Consider the following 17,909-nt stretch of genomic DNA (forward strand, 5'->3'; position numbering starts at 1 on the left):
AAAATGCAATATTTTTGATTATGGAAAATATATTTCACGGCGGTTTAGATGGTACAATGATTTTCTACACTATACTTGCTTTTTTTTGTCACATAAACTGAAATTAGGTAAACGGTGTAAGAGGAATCGCTTTCCAGATAGTAATTATAAGAAGTATGACGAATATTTAAAGTGGGGACTCTTGCTTTGCAAGCCCCATTAATAAGAAGTATGAAGATTTAAAGTTGGAACTTTTGCTTCACAAGTTCCATCTATTTAAAACGTCCTAGCAAGCCAGGCCAATGGGAGACGAGGAAAGGGGGCGGGATCCTTTTGACGTCTCGTGCGGCGGCGCTGAGTGTTTTTGTTGTTCTAATCAGCTGAATGTGGCTTCGTAGTTCCAGTTTGACAAGGCGTAGGGAAAGCCCCCCAGTTTGCTTAGTGCAAGATCTGCACTGTACACACCGCGATACAGCTGAGGAAATGCGGACTTCTGGCCCTTTCGCTACAGTACCCACACCGTAGCAAGCTGGTAAGTAGTGCTAAACGGTGTAACTTCACGCTATGTATTTTAGTCTTTCGAATGACCGGGTTCGTGAATATTTTGATGCCATTATGCCCAAGCTCTGTGAAATATGTAGAAATGTGGCAGTTGTAGGCTAATGCTGTGAAGTGGAGGACTTTTGCACTCACTGTATTTTTCCAATATTTGAGCTGCTCAAGATTCAAGTTGCCTAATCTCAGTGTGAAGTGGACAGTATTATATTGCTACAGTAACGGTATTGGAACTGTAGTACATGCCGTGAATTGAATTGCACTTCCTGACTGTCAAATCACAGAGTTTCTAAACCCAGAGTCACAACATCGCAAGACTTTCGGGAACGTTTGCGAAACAGACCAACAGACCAGTTCCAGGTTTGGTGTTTGACAACTCAATGAGAGTAATTCTTCCTTAGTTAATGTTCTCGAAATTTAAAGGCACAACATTGATTCGAGCCAATGTCTTAAGTAGTTGAACACTCCAGCCTCTTGAGGTGACAAACTGACGTTTTCATTTAATTCAGAAACAACTTCATATCGAAGGAGGGCCTTTATCTGACGGCTTGCACATGCGCAGTTTGGCGCGAGAGACCGTTTTTACGTGTTTCTGCGTACGAGTTTCGCGAGCTAACATCGCCATGACATCGCCAAGTGTGATCGTGGATCTCTACTGAAGAAGCAGTTTCTGCCTATCTTCATACTGTACTGTCTTTGATCAAATTCTGAATATGTTATTATTGATAGGAATGTTGAATGTGTTGTATTTTGACATAGGATAAAATAAGAATATGCTATATATTTGACATATAGCCTAATATCGTGCATTTCTAGTATCAATTGTGTGCGTAAAATAACCGTGCGTAAAAATTGTTTTTGTTGTTGTTTGTTTTGTTGTTTGTTACATTCTTGTGCAATCGGGAAAAAGAAAAAAAAGGCCTACCTGCCTTCTTTCACCAACGTCAAGTCTGACCATTTATATGAATTCATGTGCTACCTTGCTCAACGTAGTCTTGATGATTGCAGTTGATCATGTTATACAATGAATAATAGCTTAGAATAGTCTACATAGGCCTACATCTGCCAAGATGCGAGTTCTAGAAATATCTTGCAATGTGAAAGCAAAGAATGCATTCAACCAGTTTTGGCTTACCTATATGCCAGTCATCTGATGATGAATTCTGGAGAGCGCCCACTGCCCAGAATGTAATTACGCATAGCCTAGTGATGGGCTGCTTTGTTGGGAAACTTGAGTCGGTGCACTGTAGTGGGTCGCCTGGCTGAAAACATACATTACAATAATGCTGATCGTATGAGATCTTCTTATACTGGTGATATGACATTTTCTGTGCATTGGTCAAAGGACATGGTCAATACATTTTTGTTATTGTCCGCATTTGGTGCGATGCATTCGTGGTTCCTTTTTACGCACGCTAAAAGGTACTGCCATCATGGGCATTTTAGGACAAACAGTTAGACTATACTGTAGGCCTACATGACATGCCCATGATATAAAAATATGTTTTGAATGAAATCCTGAAGCGTTTGCTTTGCATCTATTCCTTATTTCCTTTATATTTTCTATTACCTCATATTAATGGGTCATTACTTATTGGTGTGTGTAATTTTAAAATCTGCATACATTTCTTTCATTTTTTTTATACTGTCCTTCAGAGAGAAGTAGCTCGCTCTTTTGGAAGTTTAGAATTTTCACTGTGCATATTCCTAATAATCTCATTCACAACCCATCAGTGTTTCATTACAAATAAATCTACCCATTTCAATCATCTGTTGCCTCGTCTTTATTATTTTCCCTGTACAACTGTCATTACAGCTGAAGTGTAATACTGACTATCACCACCAAGACATTTTCTGACAGAATGTGTCCAAGATGCTCTCTGATCGCCCTCTGCAATTGGTTGGTTGGTCGCTTCCTTTTGTTGTTCGATTTGATTTATAATTGATTTCTGCCTCCTCTCCTTACAGCTAAGTAGAGGATGTCACTTCAATAATGTGTTGAAATATATTCTTTCACTTACAATGTGTACTGCATTGAAACAAAAACATTGTATTGTAAAACAACAATCTTGTTCCTCTAGTAACTAAAATAAAACTATTGGTCGCATACACATACTGTATTTTGTAGATGTTATTGCGTGTGTAGCGAAATGCTTGTGTTCCTAGCTCCAACAGTGCAGTAATAAGACACACACAAAAAAGTTAAATGGAATTTAGAAATATTAGGAGGAGCTGTGTGTGTGTGTGTGTGTGTGTATAGTGCATTCAGAAAGTATTCAGACCCCTTGACTTTTTCCACATTTTGTTACATTACAGCCTTACTCTAAAATTGATTAAATAAAAAATCCTCAATCTACACACATTACACCATAATGACAAAGCAAAAACAGGTATTTAGAAATTGTTGCAAATGTATAAAATAAAATGGATCACGTTTACATAAGTATTCAGACCCTTTACTCAGTACTTTGTCTTGGGTATGATGCTACAAGCTTGGCACACCTGTATTTGGGGAGTTTCCCCCATTCCTCTCTGCAAATCCTCTCAGGCGCTATCAGGATGGTTGGGGAGTTTCGCTGCACAGCTATTTTAAGGTCTCTCCAGAGATGTTCAAGTCCGGGCTCTGGCTGGGCCACTCAAGGACATTCAGAAACTTGTCCCGAAGTCATTCCTGCGTTATCTTGGCTGTTTGCTTACGCTCGTTGTCCTGCTGAAAGGTGAACCTTTGCCCCAGTCTGAGGCCCTGAGCGCTCTGGAGCAGGTTTTCATCAAGGATCTCTTTACTTTGCTCCTTTCATCTTTCCCTCAATCCTGCCTCTGAAAAACATCCCCACAGCATGATGCTGCCACCACCGTGCTTCACCGTAGGGATGGTGCCAGGTTTCCGCCAGACATGAATCTTGGCATTCAGGCCAAGGAGTTCAATCTCGGTTTCATCAGACCAGAGAATCTTGTTTCTCATGGTCAGAGACCTTTTGGTGCCTTTAGGCAACTCCAAGTGGGCTGCCATTTTCATTTTACTGAGGAGTGGCTTCCGTCTGGCCACTCTACTATAAAGGCCTGATTGGTGGTGCGGCAGAGATGGTTGTCCTTCTGGAAGGTTCTCCCATCTCCACAGAGGAACTCTGGAGCTCTGTTCGAGTGACCATCGGGTTCTTGGTCACCTCCCTGACCAAGGCCCTTCTCTCCCGATTGCTTAGTTTGGTTGCGGGACCAGCTCTAAGAGTCTTGGTGGTTCCAAACTTCCTCCATTTTAAGAATGGAGGCCACTGTTCTTAGGGACCTTCAAGGCTACAGAAATGTTTTAGTACCCTTCCCCAGATCTGTGCCTCGACACAGTCCTGTCTCGGAGCTCTACGGACAATTCCTTTGACCTCATTACTTGGTTTTTGCTCTGACATGCACTGTCAACTGTGGGACCTAAAATACTGTAGACAGGTGTGTGCCTTTCCAAATCATGTCCAATCAATTGAATTTACCATAGGTGGACTCCAATCAAGTTGTGTAAACATCTTAAGGATGATCAATGGAAACAGGATGCACTTGAGCTCAATTTTGAGTCTCATAGCAAAGGGTCTGAATACTTATTTAAATAAGGTATCTGTTTTTTATGTTGAATACATTTGCAAAAAAAATCTAAACCTGTTTTCGCGTTGTCATTATGGGATATTGTGTGTAGATTGAGGGGGACATTTTTATTTAATTCATTTTAGAATAAGGCTGTAACATAAAAAAATGTTGAAAAAGTCAAGGAGTCTGAGTACTTTCCGAATGCACTGTAGTAGCGTTCACTTCAACTGAGCCGCGGGATCCAAAATCAAAAACTATGAAATCAAACTTTACAATGAAACACTGTCAGAACTTTACAAAAACAATATACCGAGGTCTCTCGCTCAGATGACGTAATTGCTTTTAACAATGCAATGCTCACAATACTAGCTAGCAGCAGTAGGATATAGTGTGTGTCTGAAGAATATGTAGGATAATGGCTGTCGATTTTATGAGCTCTTAACCAACTGTGCTATTTTTTTAAATGTTATATTTACATTTTTTTGGGCGCATTGTTTAACTTATTTTGTACTTAATGTTGCTACTACCGTCTCTTATGGCCGAAAAGAGCTTCTGGACATCAGAACAGTGATTACTCACCTTGAATTGGATGAATACTTTTTCTTTAATGATTCGGACGAGAGGGATTTACTCCAGACACCCGAACAGGCAGTCATCCCCGTCATTCGCAGGAAAAAGAGACTGAGATTTCGCGGAAGGAGATTGGGGTGCCTTGTGAGGATCCGGCGACGAGTGGCTAATCTGCCTTTGCCATCGGTACTACTGGCCAACGTACAATCGCTGGAGAATAAAGTGGACAAACTAAAAGCACGTACATCCTACCAATGGGACATTAAAAACTGTAATATCTTATGTTTCACTGAGTCGTGGCTGAACGACAACATGAATAACATACAGCTGTATCGGCAGAACAGCAGCCTCTGGTAAGACACGGCGGGGGCAAATGCATTTATCTAAACAACAGCTGGTGCATGATATCTAAGGAAGTCTCGAGGTTTTGCTCACCTGAGGTAGAGAATCTCATAAACTGTAGACCACACTATCTACCTAGAGTTTTCATCTGTATTTTTCATAGCTGTCTACATACCACCACAGACCGATGATGGCGCTAAGACCGCACTCAATGAACTGTATACAGTCATAAGCAAACAGGAAAACGCCCATCCAGAGGCAGCCAGGGACTTTAATGCAGGGAAACTTAAATCCGTTTTACCTAATTTCTACCAGCATGTTAAATATGCAACCAGAGGTAAAATATCTCTAGACCATCTTTACTCCACACACAGAGACGCGTACAAAGGTCTCCCTCGCCCTCCATTTGGCAAATCTGACCATAATTCTATCCTCCTTAAATTAAAACAGGAAGCACCAGTGACTCTGTAAATAAAATTTAAAAAGTGGTCAGATGAAGCAGATGCTAAGCTACAGGACTGTTTTACTAGCACAGACTGGAATATGTTCTGGGATTCTTCCGATGGCATTAAGGAGTACACCACATAAGTCACTGGCTTCATCAATAAGTGCATCAGTGACTTCGTCCCCACAGTGACTACGTACATAACCCAAACAGAATCCATAGATTACAGGAAACATCTGCACTGAGCTAAAGGCTAGAGCTGCCGCTTTCAAGGAGCAGGACTCTAACCTGGAAGCTTATAAGAAATCCTGCTATGCCCTCCGACGAACCATCATACAGGCAAAGCGTGAATACAGGACTAAGATCGAATAGTACTACACTGGCTCCGATGCTCGTCGGATGTGGCAGGGCTTGCAAACTATTACATACTACAAAGGGAAGCACTGCCGCGAGCTGCCCAGTGACACAAGCCTACTAGACGGGCTGAATTACTTCTATGCTCGCTTCGAGGCAAATAACACTGGTACATGCATGAGTGCATCAGCTGTTCCGGACAACTGTGATCATGCTCTCCGCAGGCGATGAGAGTAAGAACTTTTTTGAACAGGTCAACACTCACAAGGCCACAATGCCAGACAGATTACCAGGATGTGTACTCCAAGCATGCGCTGATCAACTGGCAAGTGTCTTCACTGACATTTTCAACCTCTTCCTGTCTGAGTCTGTAATACCAACATGTTTCAAGCAGACCACCATAGTCCCTGTGCCCAAGAAGACTAAGGCAACCTGCCTAAATGACTACAGACCCGTAACACTCACGTCTGTAGCCATGACATGCTTTGAAAGGCTGATCATGGCTCACAACACCATTATCCAAGAAACCCTAGACCCACTCCAATTTGCATACCGGCCCAACAGATCCACAGATGATGGAATCTCTATTGCACTTCACACTGCCCTTTCACACCTGGACAAAAGGAACACCTATGTGAGAATGCTATTCACTGACTACAGCTCAGCGTTCAACACCATAGTGCTCTAAAAGCTCATCAATAAGCTAAGGTCCCTGGGACTAAACACCTCCCTCTGCAACTGGATCCTAGACTTCCTGACGTACCGCCCCCAGGTGGTAAGAGTAGGTAACAACACATTCGTCACGCTGATCATCGACACGGGGCCCCTCGGGTGCGTGCTCAGTCCCCTCCTGTCATCCCTGTTCACTCATGACTGCACAGCCAGGCACGACTCCAACACCATTAAGTTTGTCGATGACACAACAGTGGTAGGCCTGATCAACGATGAGACAGCCTATAGGGAGGAGGTCAGAGACCTGACCGTGTGCTGCAAGGACAACAACCTCTCCCTCAACGTGATCAAGACAAAGGAGATGATTGTGGACTACAGGAAAAGGAGGACCGAGCACGCCCCCATTCTCATCGACGGGGCTGTAGCGGAGCAGGTTGAGAGCTTCAAGTTCCTTGCCATCCACATCACCAACAAACTAGAATGATCCAAGACAGTCGTAAAGAGGGCACAACAAAGCCTATCCCTCCCCCCCATGGAGACTGAAAATATTTGGCATGGATCCTCAAAAAGTTATACAGCTGCACCATTGAGTGCATCCTGACTGGTTGCATCACTGCCTGGTATGGCAACTGCTCGGCCTCCGACCGCAGAGGGTAGTGCTTACGGCCCAGTACATCACTGGGGCCAAGCTTCCTACCATCCAGGACCTCTATACCAGGCGGTGTCAGAGGAAGGCCCTAAAAATGTTCTGAGTCCAGCCACCCTAGTCATAGACTGTTCTCTCTGCTATCGCACAGCAACTTTTACCGGAGCGCCAAGTCTAGGTCCAAGAGGCTTCAACCCCCAAGCCATAAGACTCCTGAACATCTAGACTATTTGCATTGCCCCCCCTCTTTTACGCTGCTGCTGCTCTCTTATCTATGCAAAGTCACTTTAATAACTCTACCTACATGTACATATTACCTTGACTAACCAAAATAAAAATGTAGACAACTAACCTATGCACATTGACTCTACCGGTACCCCCTGTATATAGCCTCGCTTTTGTTATTTTTACTGCAGCTCTTTAATTATTTGTTACTTGTCTTTTTCGTTGGTATTTTTATTAACTGCATTGTTGGTTAAGGGCTTGTAAGTAAGCATTTCACTAAGGTCTACACCGGTTGTATTCGGCGCATGTGACATAAGATTTGATTTGATAAACAATAAGCAACAACCATGATGCAACATTCACGAAGACACTCATGTGTTGGTCGCATACACATACTGTATTTAGCAGTATGGGCTCCCGAGTGGCACAGCAGTCTAAGGCAAATGCGTCTCAGTGCTAGAGGCGTCAGTACAGACCCTGGTTCAATTCCAGGCTGTATCAAAACCGGCTGTGATTGGGAGTAGCCCAATGTCGTCCAGGTTAGGGCTTGGCCGGGGTAGTCCGTCATTGTAAATAAGAATTTGTTCTTAACTGATTTGCTTAGCTGAAAAAATATAATATATTTATATATATATTGGACACGTGAGCCTTTTGTAGTGAAAGTGGAAATAATTGGTGATCTGACAGGATCAGTCAACGCCACTTGTTGGATATCTGGCCTTGGTCTCATTTTAAGAGAGGCAGTGCTGAGTCAGACATGGGCCTTACAGCCCTGAACTAACTGGGCAGATTAAGAACATACTCACTAGTTATGTGGAGTGATATATACACTAATTTAGCTCTCCCTAAGCACCCCGGGTAAGGTGGCACTTGGCTGGTAATACCAGTTTAAGCTAATGAACAGAGGAAGAGTGCATTTTCTCTCTTAAAGGGATAGTTCTGGATTTTGGCAATGAAGCCCTTTTTCTACCTCCCCAGAGTCCGATGAACTCGTGGATGGATACCTTTTTTTATGTGTCTGTGTCCAGTATGATGGAAGTTTAGAGGTAGTTTTGCGAGCCAATTGTGATAATGCTAGTTAGAAACTTCCTTCATACTGGACGCAGAGACATACAAATGGTATCCATGAGTTAATCTGACTCTGGGGAGGTAGAGAAAGACCCTCATTGCCAAAATCCCAAGAAGAATTTAGTGGTTAAGTTTCCAACCGTCCATGATGAAGCAGCCAGTTTTCTTAAGAGAAATTATCTGGATATGATATCATTGCCATGCCATGATCAAGGTTGCCGATACTGCACTAACACCACACCACCTCTAAACTTCATAGAGACAACAGTTGAAACCTCTAGGGGCCAGTTTCCCTGATACAGATTAAGCCTAGTTCGGAACTAAAAAGCATGGTCAATGGCCCCTAGACTACAGGCCTAGATCCAGGCCTTGCTACACAGTCTTTCCTCAGCTCTGAGGCTGCAGTGAAGTACAGTCATGCTCTCGTGCTGAGGGGGATCAGTGTAGAGGCCAACATGAAATTATTTCCTCAGAGAATTGTGTTTGACCCACTTGTTGTGCTGGCGGGGGACAGCAGCGCTAGCTCAGCATGAAGCCTGGGAGGTTTTGGGTTTGTTTCTTCAGGAAGGTCAATTGTTTGAAGTCATTGTAAAGTAAACCACTTGATCATTAAAACCATTTAGTGCTTACTCCGATAAGCACTAAATGGTTGTGGTGAAAATGGTCAAAACGTATAGGTTGAGTTTTTATTTTTATAAGTTGGCAGAAGCGGGAGGGATACTGGCTTGTTGTGTAACCTTTTTAACTAGACTTGTTAAGTATGATTACTTTGATATAAAACTTCAACTAAATGTTATTGGAGAACCTCTCGTAACTTTACCAGTGGGTGATTTTCATAGGGGTGAATGCTAAATATACTAGCTTTTCAAGATTTTGGCATTCACTGTTTGATAGGAATTTGAATAGTCCCAATATATGAGCACGCAGGCTGTGCAGCACATAGGTACAGGTATTTCGTGTGTGGGTGGGTGGGGCGTGCATGGGTATGTACGTGCATCATGTCTGTTCCCTGTAGTTCTCGTGTCCCTGGCTCACACAGATGGGTGACAGCGATTTTCTGCCTATTAACACAGAACCTCTCTCTCAAACACACACACCTTGCATCCACCTCCCCCTCCTCATCTCTCATACACCGAACAGCGAAACAGGTGACAACATGCTGATTTAAATGCTGTCTGTCCTCTTCTTACTGTGTAGCTTGTGTTTATGTTCGTGTCTGAGTAACTGTGACCATGACTCTGTGGCTGCTATTGTAGTTGTACATTTCCCTTGCTTTGGCCTGCCAGTGTTCATTAAAAGTACACACACACACACACACACACAGTGTTTATTCCCAGAAACTGGTCCTAGGGACAGATGTAAACAGGCGGACACAACCTTTTCATGTCCCCGCTGCTGGTCATTAATCCTGTTCTCTGAAACACAAGGGAATAATAGAACCACTGTGTCCCTCAGAGAAGAGGGAGCCAGGAACAAGGCCCTGGACACACACATTTTTGTGGGGGGGGGGGGGGGCTGAAAACGAGACCTGGAGCACGGTTCAGGAACCCAACTGGCCCACTAGCCTGATTTTGTTTCAGTAAGGTCATTAATTAATTGTAAAGGCACAACATGCATCCTTAAAATGTAGACCAGGGATCATCAATTAGATTCAGCCACGGGCCAAACATTTCTAAAAACCTGTTTTCACTTTGCCATTATGGGGTATTGTGTGTAGATTGATGAGGAAAACATTTTATTTAATCCATTTTAGAATAAGGCTGTAACGTAACAAAATGTGGAAAAAGGGAAGGTGTCTGAATACTCTCCAAATGCCTTGTATATCCATGGCCCAGACCTATCCTAGTGTGTTGGCTACCTCAACGAAAGAGTCTTCGGTAGTAGACTCGACTGATGCTATTGTGGTTGGTTCTGCAGTAAGTGTAGATGGGGAGGATGTTACTGTAACACTCCTTACTCCCACAGTAGTTAATCATTACATGTGCTCATATTTACCAACAGAACATGGGCTCATATGAGGGCTTTTGCATGGCTCAGTTGTCAAATAGCTTCCTACATTAAATGGTCTTATTGGTACCCAATGCCTGTAACCACACAAGGCCTTTAGGTAACAGCTCTCCCACTGAGGTTTAGTGTGTGGGGAAAATATTGTCTGTCCTACTTCTGCCTGGGCAATATCTTTGTGTAAACTGAAGTTGGCTGTTACAATCCCTCATATTATAGGCTCCTTTTGGGAGAGGGAATGTAGAGAACGTGTGTGTGTGTGTGTGTGTGTGTGTGTGTGTGTGTGTGCTTAGTCTCTTGTGCAACAGTGGCAGTGTGACTGCAGTGTCATACACCACAATTACTGTATGTCTGTAGTGACAGGCTATTATTGGTAAGAACAGTGTTTGGAGGGGTGTCTTGTTTTAGGAATGGATAAGAAAGCTACTGCCATGCAGTGTCCACTGTCCAGAGCTGGTGACTGGTCTCTTTCATCTCATTGACATGGGATACCATTGAAATGGAGGCTTAACTTTAACCTTCACACGTTAACATTTTTAATGGAATCCTATAGCCTTAATGTGTTTAGTGGATGCAGGGTCCAAATGACCATGGCTTGATAGTGCTGTGTGGTTGGGGACAGAAGCACCAGATCATCAGCAAACAGTAGACGTTTGACTTCAGATTCTTGTAGGGTGAGGCCAGGTGCTGCAGACTGTTCTAGTGCCCTGGCCAATTCGTTGATATACACTACCGGTCAAAAGTTTTAGAACCCCTACTCATTCAAGGGTTTTTTGTTATTTTTACTATTTTCTACATTGTAGAATAATAGTGAAGACATCAAAACTATGAAATAACTCATGTGGAATGATGTAGTAACCAAAAAAGTCTTAAACAAAACAATATATATTTTATATTTGAGATTCTTCAAATAGCCACCCTTTGCCTTGATGACAGCTTTGCACACTATTGGCGTTCTCTCAACCAGCTTCACCTGGAATGCTTTTCCAACAGTCTTGAAGGAGTTCCTACATATGCTGAGCACTTGTTGGCTGCTTTTCCTTTACTCTGCGGTCCGACTCATCCCAAACCATGTCAATTTGGTTGAGGTTGGGTGATTGTGGAGGCCAAGTCATCTGATACAGCACTCCTCACTCTCCTTAGTAAAATTGCCCTTACACAGCCTGGAGGTGTGTTGGGTCATTGTCCTGTTGAAAAACAAATGATAGTCCCACTAAGCCCAAACCAGATGGGATGGCGTATCGCTGCAGAATGCTGTGGTAGCCATGCTGGTTAAGTGTGCCTTGAATTTAAAAAAAAAAATCAGACAGTGTCACCAGCAAAGCACCATCTCACCTCCTCCTCCGTGCTTTACGGTGGGAAATACACATGCGGATATCATCCGTTCACCCACACCGCGTCTCACAAAGACACGGTGGTTGGAACCAAAAATCTCCTATTTGGACTTCAGACCAAAGGACAAATTTCCACCGGTCTAATGTCCATTGCTCGTGTTTCTTGGCCAAACAGGTCTCTTCTTATTGGTGTCCTTTTTAGTAGTGGTTTCTTTGCAGCAATTTGACCATGAAGGCCTGATTCACACAGTCTCCTCTGAACAGTTGATGTTGAAATGTGGCTGTTACTTGAACTCTGAAGCATTTATTTGGGCTGCAATTTCTGAGGCTGGTAACTCTAATGAACTTATCCTCTGCAGTATAGGTAATTCTGGGTCTTCCTTCCCTATGGCGGTCCTCATGAGAGCAAGTTTTTTTGCCAATTTTAACCTCACACTTGTTGTTTGTGTACATGGATTTCATAATGTACGTTTTTATTTCCCCCCAACACCACTTTCCATAAATTTGTATAGCAGGCCCTCATGCCAAGTTGAGTCTCAAGCTTTTTTAAAAAGTCAACACAGCATGAGAAGACCTTGTTTTTGTTTGTTTGTTTGTCAATTAGGGTGTGCAGGGTGAATATGTGGTCTGTTTTACGGTAAATTGATCAAAAGCGTATTTGACATTTGCTCAGGTTTCTGTTGATGCATACCCCACGGTAGTTGTTATGGTCAAATTTGTCTCCATTTTTGTGGATTGGGTTGATCAGTCCTGGGTTCCTAATATTGGGGAATATGCCAGAGCTGAGGATGCTGTTAAAGAGTTGAAGTAAAGCCAATTGGTATTTGTGGTCTGTATATTTTATCATTTAATTTAGGATACCATCAACCCCAAAGGCCTTTTTGGGTTGGGGGGTTTGTATTTTGTCCTGTAGTTCATTACATGTAATTGGAGAATCCAGTGTGTTCTGGTAGTCTTTAATAGTTGATTCTAAGGTTTGTATTTCATCATGTATATATTTTTGCTGTTTGTTATAGAGCCAAAAAGATTGGAGAAGTGGTTTATCCATACATCTCTGTTTTGGTTAGACAACTCTTCATGTTTGTTTAGTTTTACAATTTTCCCAGAAGTGGTTATGGATTCTTCAATTACATTGAGATTATTTCTGATGTGCTGTACCTTCTTTTTCCGTAGTGTATTTCTGTGTTATAGTGATGGCGTAGGCTCAGATTTTCTGAGTCTTTGTTTTTGGTTGAATAGGTTTCTCAATTTCTTTCACAGGTTTTTGCATTCTTCATCAAACCATTTGTCATTGTTAATTTTCTTACGTTGTCTGCTTGACAGTTGTAGATTTGCTAGGGAAGCTGAGGTCAAATATACTGTTTAGGTTTCCTACTGCCAAGTCTACACCTTCACTATTACAGTAAAACATATTGTCTAGAAGGGATTGCATTTGTTGTTGCCTAATCGTTTTTTTGGTAGATTTCCACACTACTTTCCTTCCACCTATAGCATTTCTTAAAATTATTCAGTTCCTTTTGGCTTTGATGCCTTATGATTGACCATAGCTCTGTTCAAGTAGTGTGATTTTGCTGTGATCTGATACGGGTGTCAGTGGACTGACTGTGAATGCTCTAAGAGACTCTGGGTTGAGGTCAGTGATAAAGTAGTCTACAGTACTAATGCCAAGATATGACTTAAAGGTGTACCTACCGTAGGAGTCCCCTCAAAGCCTACCATTTGAGTATGTACATACTGTCATGACGTTGCCCTGTTGGAGGTTTATGCCCCCCCCCCCCCCAAATAAATACCATGGTAACATCAAAAGTTTGGGGAATGGAACAATTTCCCTTTCTCAACCAGTTGAAAGTGTCCGTTGGTACTTAAAGAATATGACGTCAGATCAGTTTGTTTCTGGGACATTATATCTGATGATAGGACGACAAATTGTATCTTGGAAAGTCTACACGTTCTAATTATCAGATTCACATGGAATTGTTGTGCAATTGAAATGTTTAAATATGAAACTATTTGTGAAAGATTAAATGTAATTTTAGCCTCCTAAATAAGAATTGTTTCATAGTAAAACATAGGCCCACTCAGTGGCCATGCCCAAGTGAACAGACATTGGTTGAGAAGTATAAAACACGCCTTTCTCTCCCCCGGTACCAAAGCCCGTTGACGGAAGTCAAACTCCGTTCCCGACGATGTGAGGACTGGTGTCCATATGTTTAAAAGGGCTAATTTCAACGTGGAGGCGACTATCACCACGCTGGAATGGAGAATTTCAACTAGACCAGCCAGAATACAGCGCAAGCTGATTATGGCAACTTGGTATGAACTTTGAATGATTATTCACTGAAGAAAAAGTGATACCTCCTAGACGTCGAGTTATCAGCTGTAAACATACGTGGCCTAGGAAAGGACAGACAATCTCAGAAGAGCGACAGGGTACTTTAACGTATCCGCTCTACAACACCACGACCAGAAATATTCTTCAAAAGACAATGGTGATCTCTGCTGGGTAAACCAGTCTTCCATTTTTGACCCATCTATCGAAGCGCAGCTCATATATATTGCTTGCATTTTCCTCTTACGAATGGGCTTGTTATTAGAATGCGTAAGATTCTGTATTTACTGTAGCATAGCTTCTCAAGATCTGATAGAGATTCAATCCCTTTGTCCCTCAGTCTTCCCGCTCTTTCATTCAAACCCAACCCCCTTCCTTTGTGTAGCCAGCCATCATATCAGGTTAGTCCACTAGGGGCTTTTCATGACATTAGTAATCGATGTGTGATCTATCCTCGTGTGTGATTATTTAGCTTATTAGCTAGGGTTTGTGCAGATAACCAAGTACTTACGATAATCAGAATGAGACCGATCGAGGTGACGATTAATAATTGACTGCTATTGATGTAAAAAGATCTTTAAGAGAGTGGATTCGGGAGATAACAACTCTATATAAATTAATGGTTCCATGGTACCCCAGGTTATTAATGGTTTAATTCAATCACATAATCAATTAAACATTATGTAATTGATTTGATAAAATAGCATGTCATATAATTGAATCGTACTAGAGTCACGACAATACCCAGCGTCCGACAGAGCTGCAGGAGTTGTGACCTGTTTTTGTTGGTTATGTTGTCATAGTTGTGTCTAGGGGGTATATGGGGGAGGGAATGCTGTCACGTCCAGGTAGAGGTTTGTTCCCCTGTGTGCGGAGGGTGTCAGGTTCTGGCATTTAGGTTGCTACAGAATAGTAAATGTCCCTGGGCCTGAACATTGTTGATCGCCCCTTCTAGGATGGAGAAGCTGTCATCGTTAAAGTATGGGGATTCTATTGTGGGGATATAGGTAGCACACATGAGGACATTTTTCTCTGAGATCATTTCCTTATTAATTTCTAGCCAGATGTAAAATGTTCCTGTTTTGACTAATTTAAGTCTGTTAGGTCTGCTCTATACCAAATGAGCATGCCCCCTGTCTCTTCCCTGTTTCACACCTGGTAGTTTGGTGGATGGTACTACCAGCGCTCTGTAACCTGGAGGGCAACCAGTGGGTCTGTCTCCTTTATACCATGTTTCTTGTAGGATGACAATGTCTGTATTTCCAAGTTCTTTGAAGTCTGGGTTCCTGCTCTTTAGGCCAAAGGCAGATGACCTCAGACCTTGTATATTCCAGGATGAGATGGTGAAAGCTTTGTGTTCCACAGTGTCTAGTGTTGTTTTTGTGTGGTTTAGGATCGGACCATCACAGTAGGTGTGAGCAGAGCATGTTGAGCATCTGATACATACATACCTCTTAGGTCGCAGGATGGGGCTTGGGCGGGTGTAATATTGGGGGTTGGGCCTGTTGCTCTGCTCACGACCTGGGCAATGGTCCTACTGTCATGTTGAGGTCCTTGCTGCAGGGGAGGGGGGCATGGGGTGGCCAGAAGGGGTATAGGTCTGATATTGGGTGGGGCGCTATATAGGGTGTGGCCAGGGTTTGCTTGGTGGTCTTAGCTGGTTAGAGTGTGGCTGGTGATGCTATGGTCTGGGTGTAGGTCCCCTTGGCGTGGTTCTCTCAGTTCAGGTCCTTCAGGAGGAGGTCTGGGAGGGTGTCCGTTGCTCCTGTGTGAGGTGCTGGGGATACTCTGTATTGCATTGAGAGATCAGGCCAGATGCATGACTTGCAAATTTATCGATTGGTCTTGCAGGCAAGGCATTGCATTTCAGTGTGGGACAGACAGAGGTTTTATAGGTCCCAGCATACACAGGCCCTCAGCTGAGTGTGTTGGAGGGTACGCCCTGTTTTCACAACTTCCCAGAACTTAACCTTTTTAACAAGACTTCATTGTTCATCTTAATTGTACCATTTAACTTCCTGACTAGTGACACACTATTCAGTGAAGATAATGACAAATCAAGTAAAGCAATTTTTTGCGCAAAAAAGCAAAGAAAAAAAAGCTTGTTTCGAAGCCAAAACTTGGACAAAATGTCAGCTGTCTTGTACTTTACCTCCCTAATCTGTTCTTCTCAAATATGTTCTCACTTTCTCTTTTCTCTTCTCTTTGCCAAACTCTCTCCCTCTACCCTTCTTCCCCACACCCCCTTTTCTGTCCATATGTAGTATCTGCATGTCCTCTTTAGGCTCAGCCTGGTCACACCTCAGTAGTTAAGTGAGGGAGGTCTGTGTCTGTCTGTCTGCATACCAGAGGAAAAAGGAGAACTTACCAAAACATACAGGAGCCAAGCAGACTAGGCTACACCTCCTCAGTGTCGCTCTCTTTCCCGATCAAGCTTTCCACTCCTCTGTAACTTGTCTCTCCTGTGAGAGTAGCAGTGCTCTGAGCAAGGCTGCCTCTGTGTTCCTTTGTGCTTGTGTGGAAGCCGTCTAGGTCAGTGGTCCCCAACCACTGGGCCACGTACCGGTCCGCGGCACATTCACTACCGGTCCGTACGGAAAGGATAAATGTATTTTTTAAATCTGTAAAATAATAATTATATACAATTATAGGCTATTTGTGCAGTAATTACATTGAACTTGATGTAGTCTGTTGGTCCTTTTTTCACCACTCTAATATCTCTGTCACGTCTATAACAGTTTACAGATTTTGAACTTGAGGTGGCTGGTAGCCTAGTGGTTAGTGTTGGGCCAGTAACCGAAAGGTGGCTAGATCGAATCCCCAAGCTGACAAGGTAAAGGTCTGTCGTTCTGCCCCTGAACAAAGCAGTTAACCTCTCTGGGCCAGTGGGACGCTTGCGTCCCACCTACTCAACAGCCAGTGTAATCCCGTGGCGCGATATTCAAATACCTTAGAAATGCTATTACTTCAATTTCTCAAACATATGACTATTTTACACCATTTTAAAGACAAGACTCTCGTTAATCTAACCACACTGTCCGATTTCAAAAAGGCTTTACAACGAAAGCAAAACATTAGATTATGTCAGCAGAGTACCCAGCCAGAAATATTCAGACACCCATTTTTTCAAGCTAGCATATAATGTGACAAAGAATTTCAAAATATTCCATTACCTTACTTCGAAGCATGTCAACCGCTCTTTAAAATAAATTTTTATGCAATTTTTCTCGTAAAAAAGCGATAATATTCCGACCGGGAGTCGTTGTTTTCGTTCAAAGAGAGAGAAAGTAAACATGGTGTCGGCTCGTGCACGCGCCTCCAGTCTCATTGTCCTCAGATCGACCATTATCCAAATACGCTAATGTTTTTCAGCCATGGCCTGCAAAGCCACCATTCATCGTTCTGGCGCCTTCTGAGAGCCTATGGGAGCGTTAGAAAATGTCACGTTATGCCAGAGATCCCCTGTTTTGGTTAGAGATGATCAAGAAGGCCATGAAATGGTCAGAGAGAGCGCTTCCTGTTTGGAATCTTCTCAGGTTTTGGCCTGCCAAATGAGTTCTGTTAAACTCAGACACCATTCAAACAGTTTTACAAACTTTAGGGTGTTTTCTATCCAAATCAAACAATTATATGCATATTCTAGTTACTGGGCAGGAGTAGCAACCAGATTAAATCTGGTACGTTTTTTTATCTGGCCGTGCAAATACTGCCCCCTATCCCCAACAGGTTAACCCACTGTTCCTAGGCCGTCATTGTAAATAAGAATTTGTTCTTAACTGACTTGCCTAGTTAAATAAAAAAAAATGAGTTCATCAC

At 42.7% G+C, this 17,909-nt stretch overlaps 1 protein-coding gene across 2 annotated transcripts in view; it reads left to right on the forward strand.

Annotated features, from left to right (window-relative positions):
• The first annotated feature begins 251 nt into the window (after window positions 1–251).
• The window catches only part of hivep3b (HIVEP zinc finger 3b), a 115,904-nt gene continuing 98,246 nt past the window's right edge, over window positions 252–17,909 (forward strand). For both annotated transcript variants that reach the window (XM_029738246.1, XM_029738245.1), the window contains exon 1: window positions 252–511. The gene's annotated coding sequence lies outside the window, so the exon portion shown is untranslated. The remainder of the gene's footprint in view (window positions 512–17,909) is intronic.

Source organism: Salmo trutta, chromosome 37 (assembly GCF_901001165.1).
Source record: "Salmo trutta chromosome 37, fSalTru1.1, whole genome shotgun sequence".
Taxonomy (NCBI): domain Eukaryota; kingdom Metazoa; phylum Chordata; class Actinopteri; order Salmoniformes; family Salmonidae; genus Salmo; species Salmo trutta.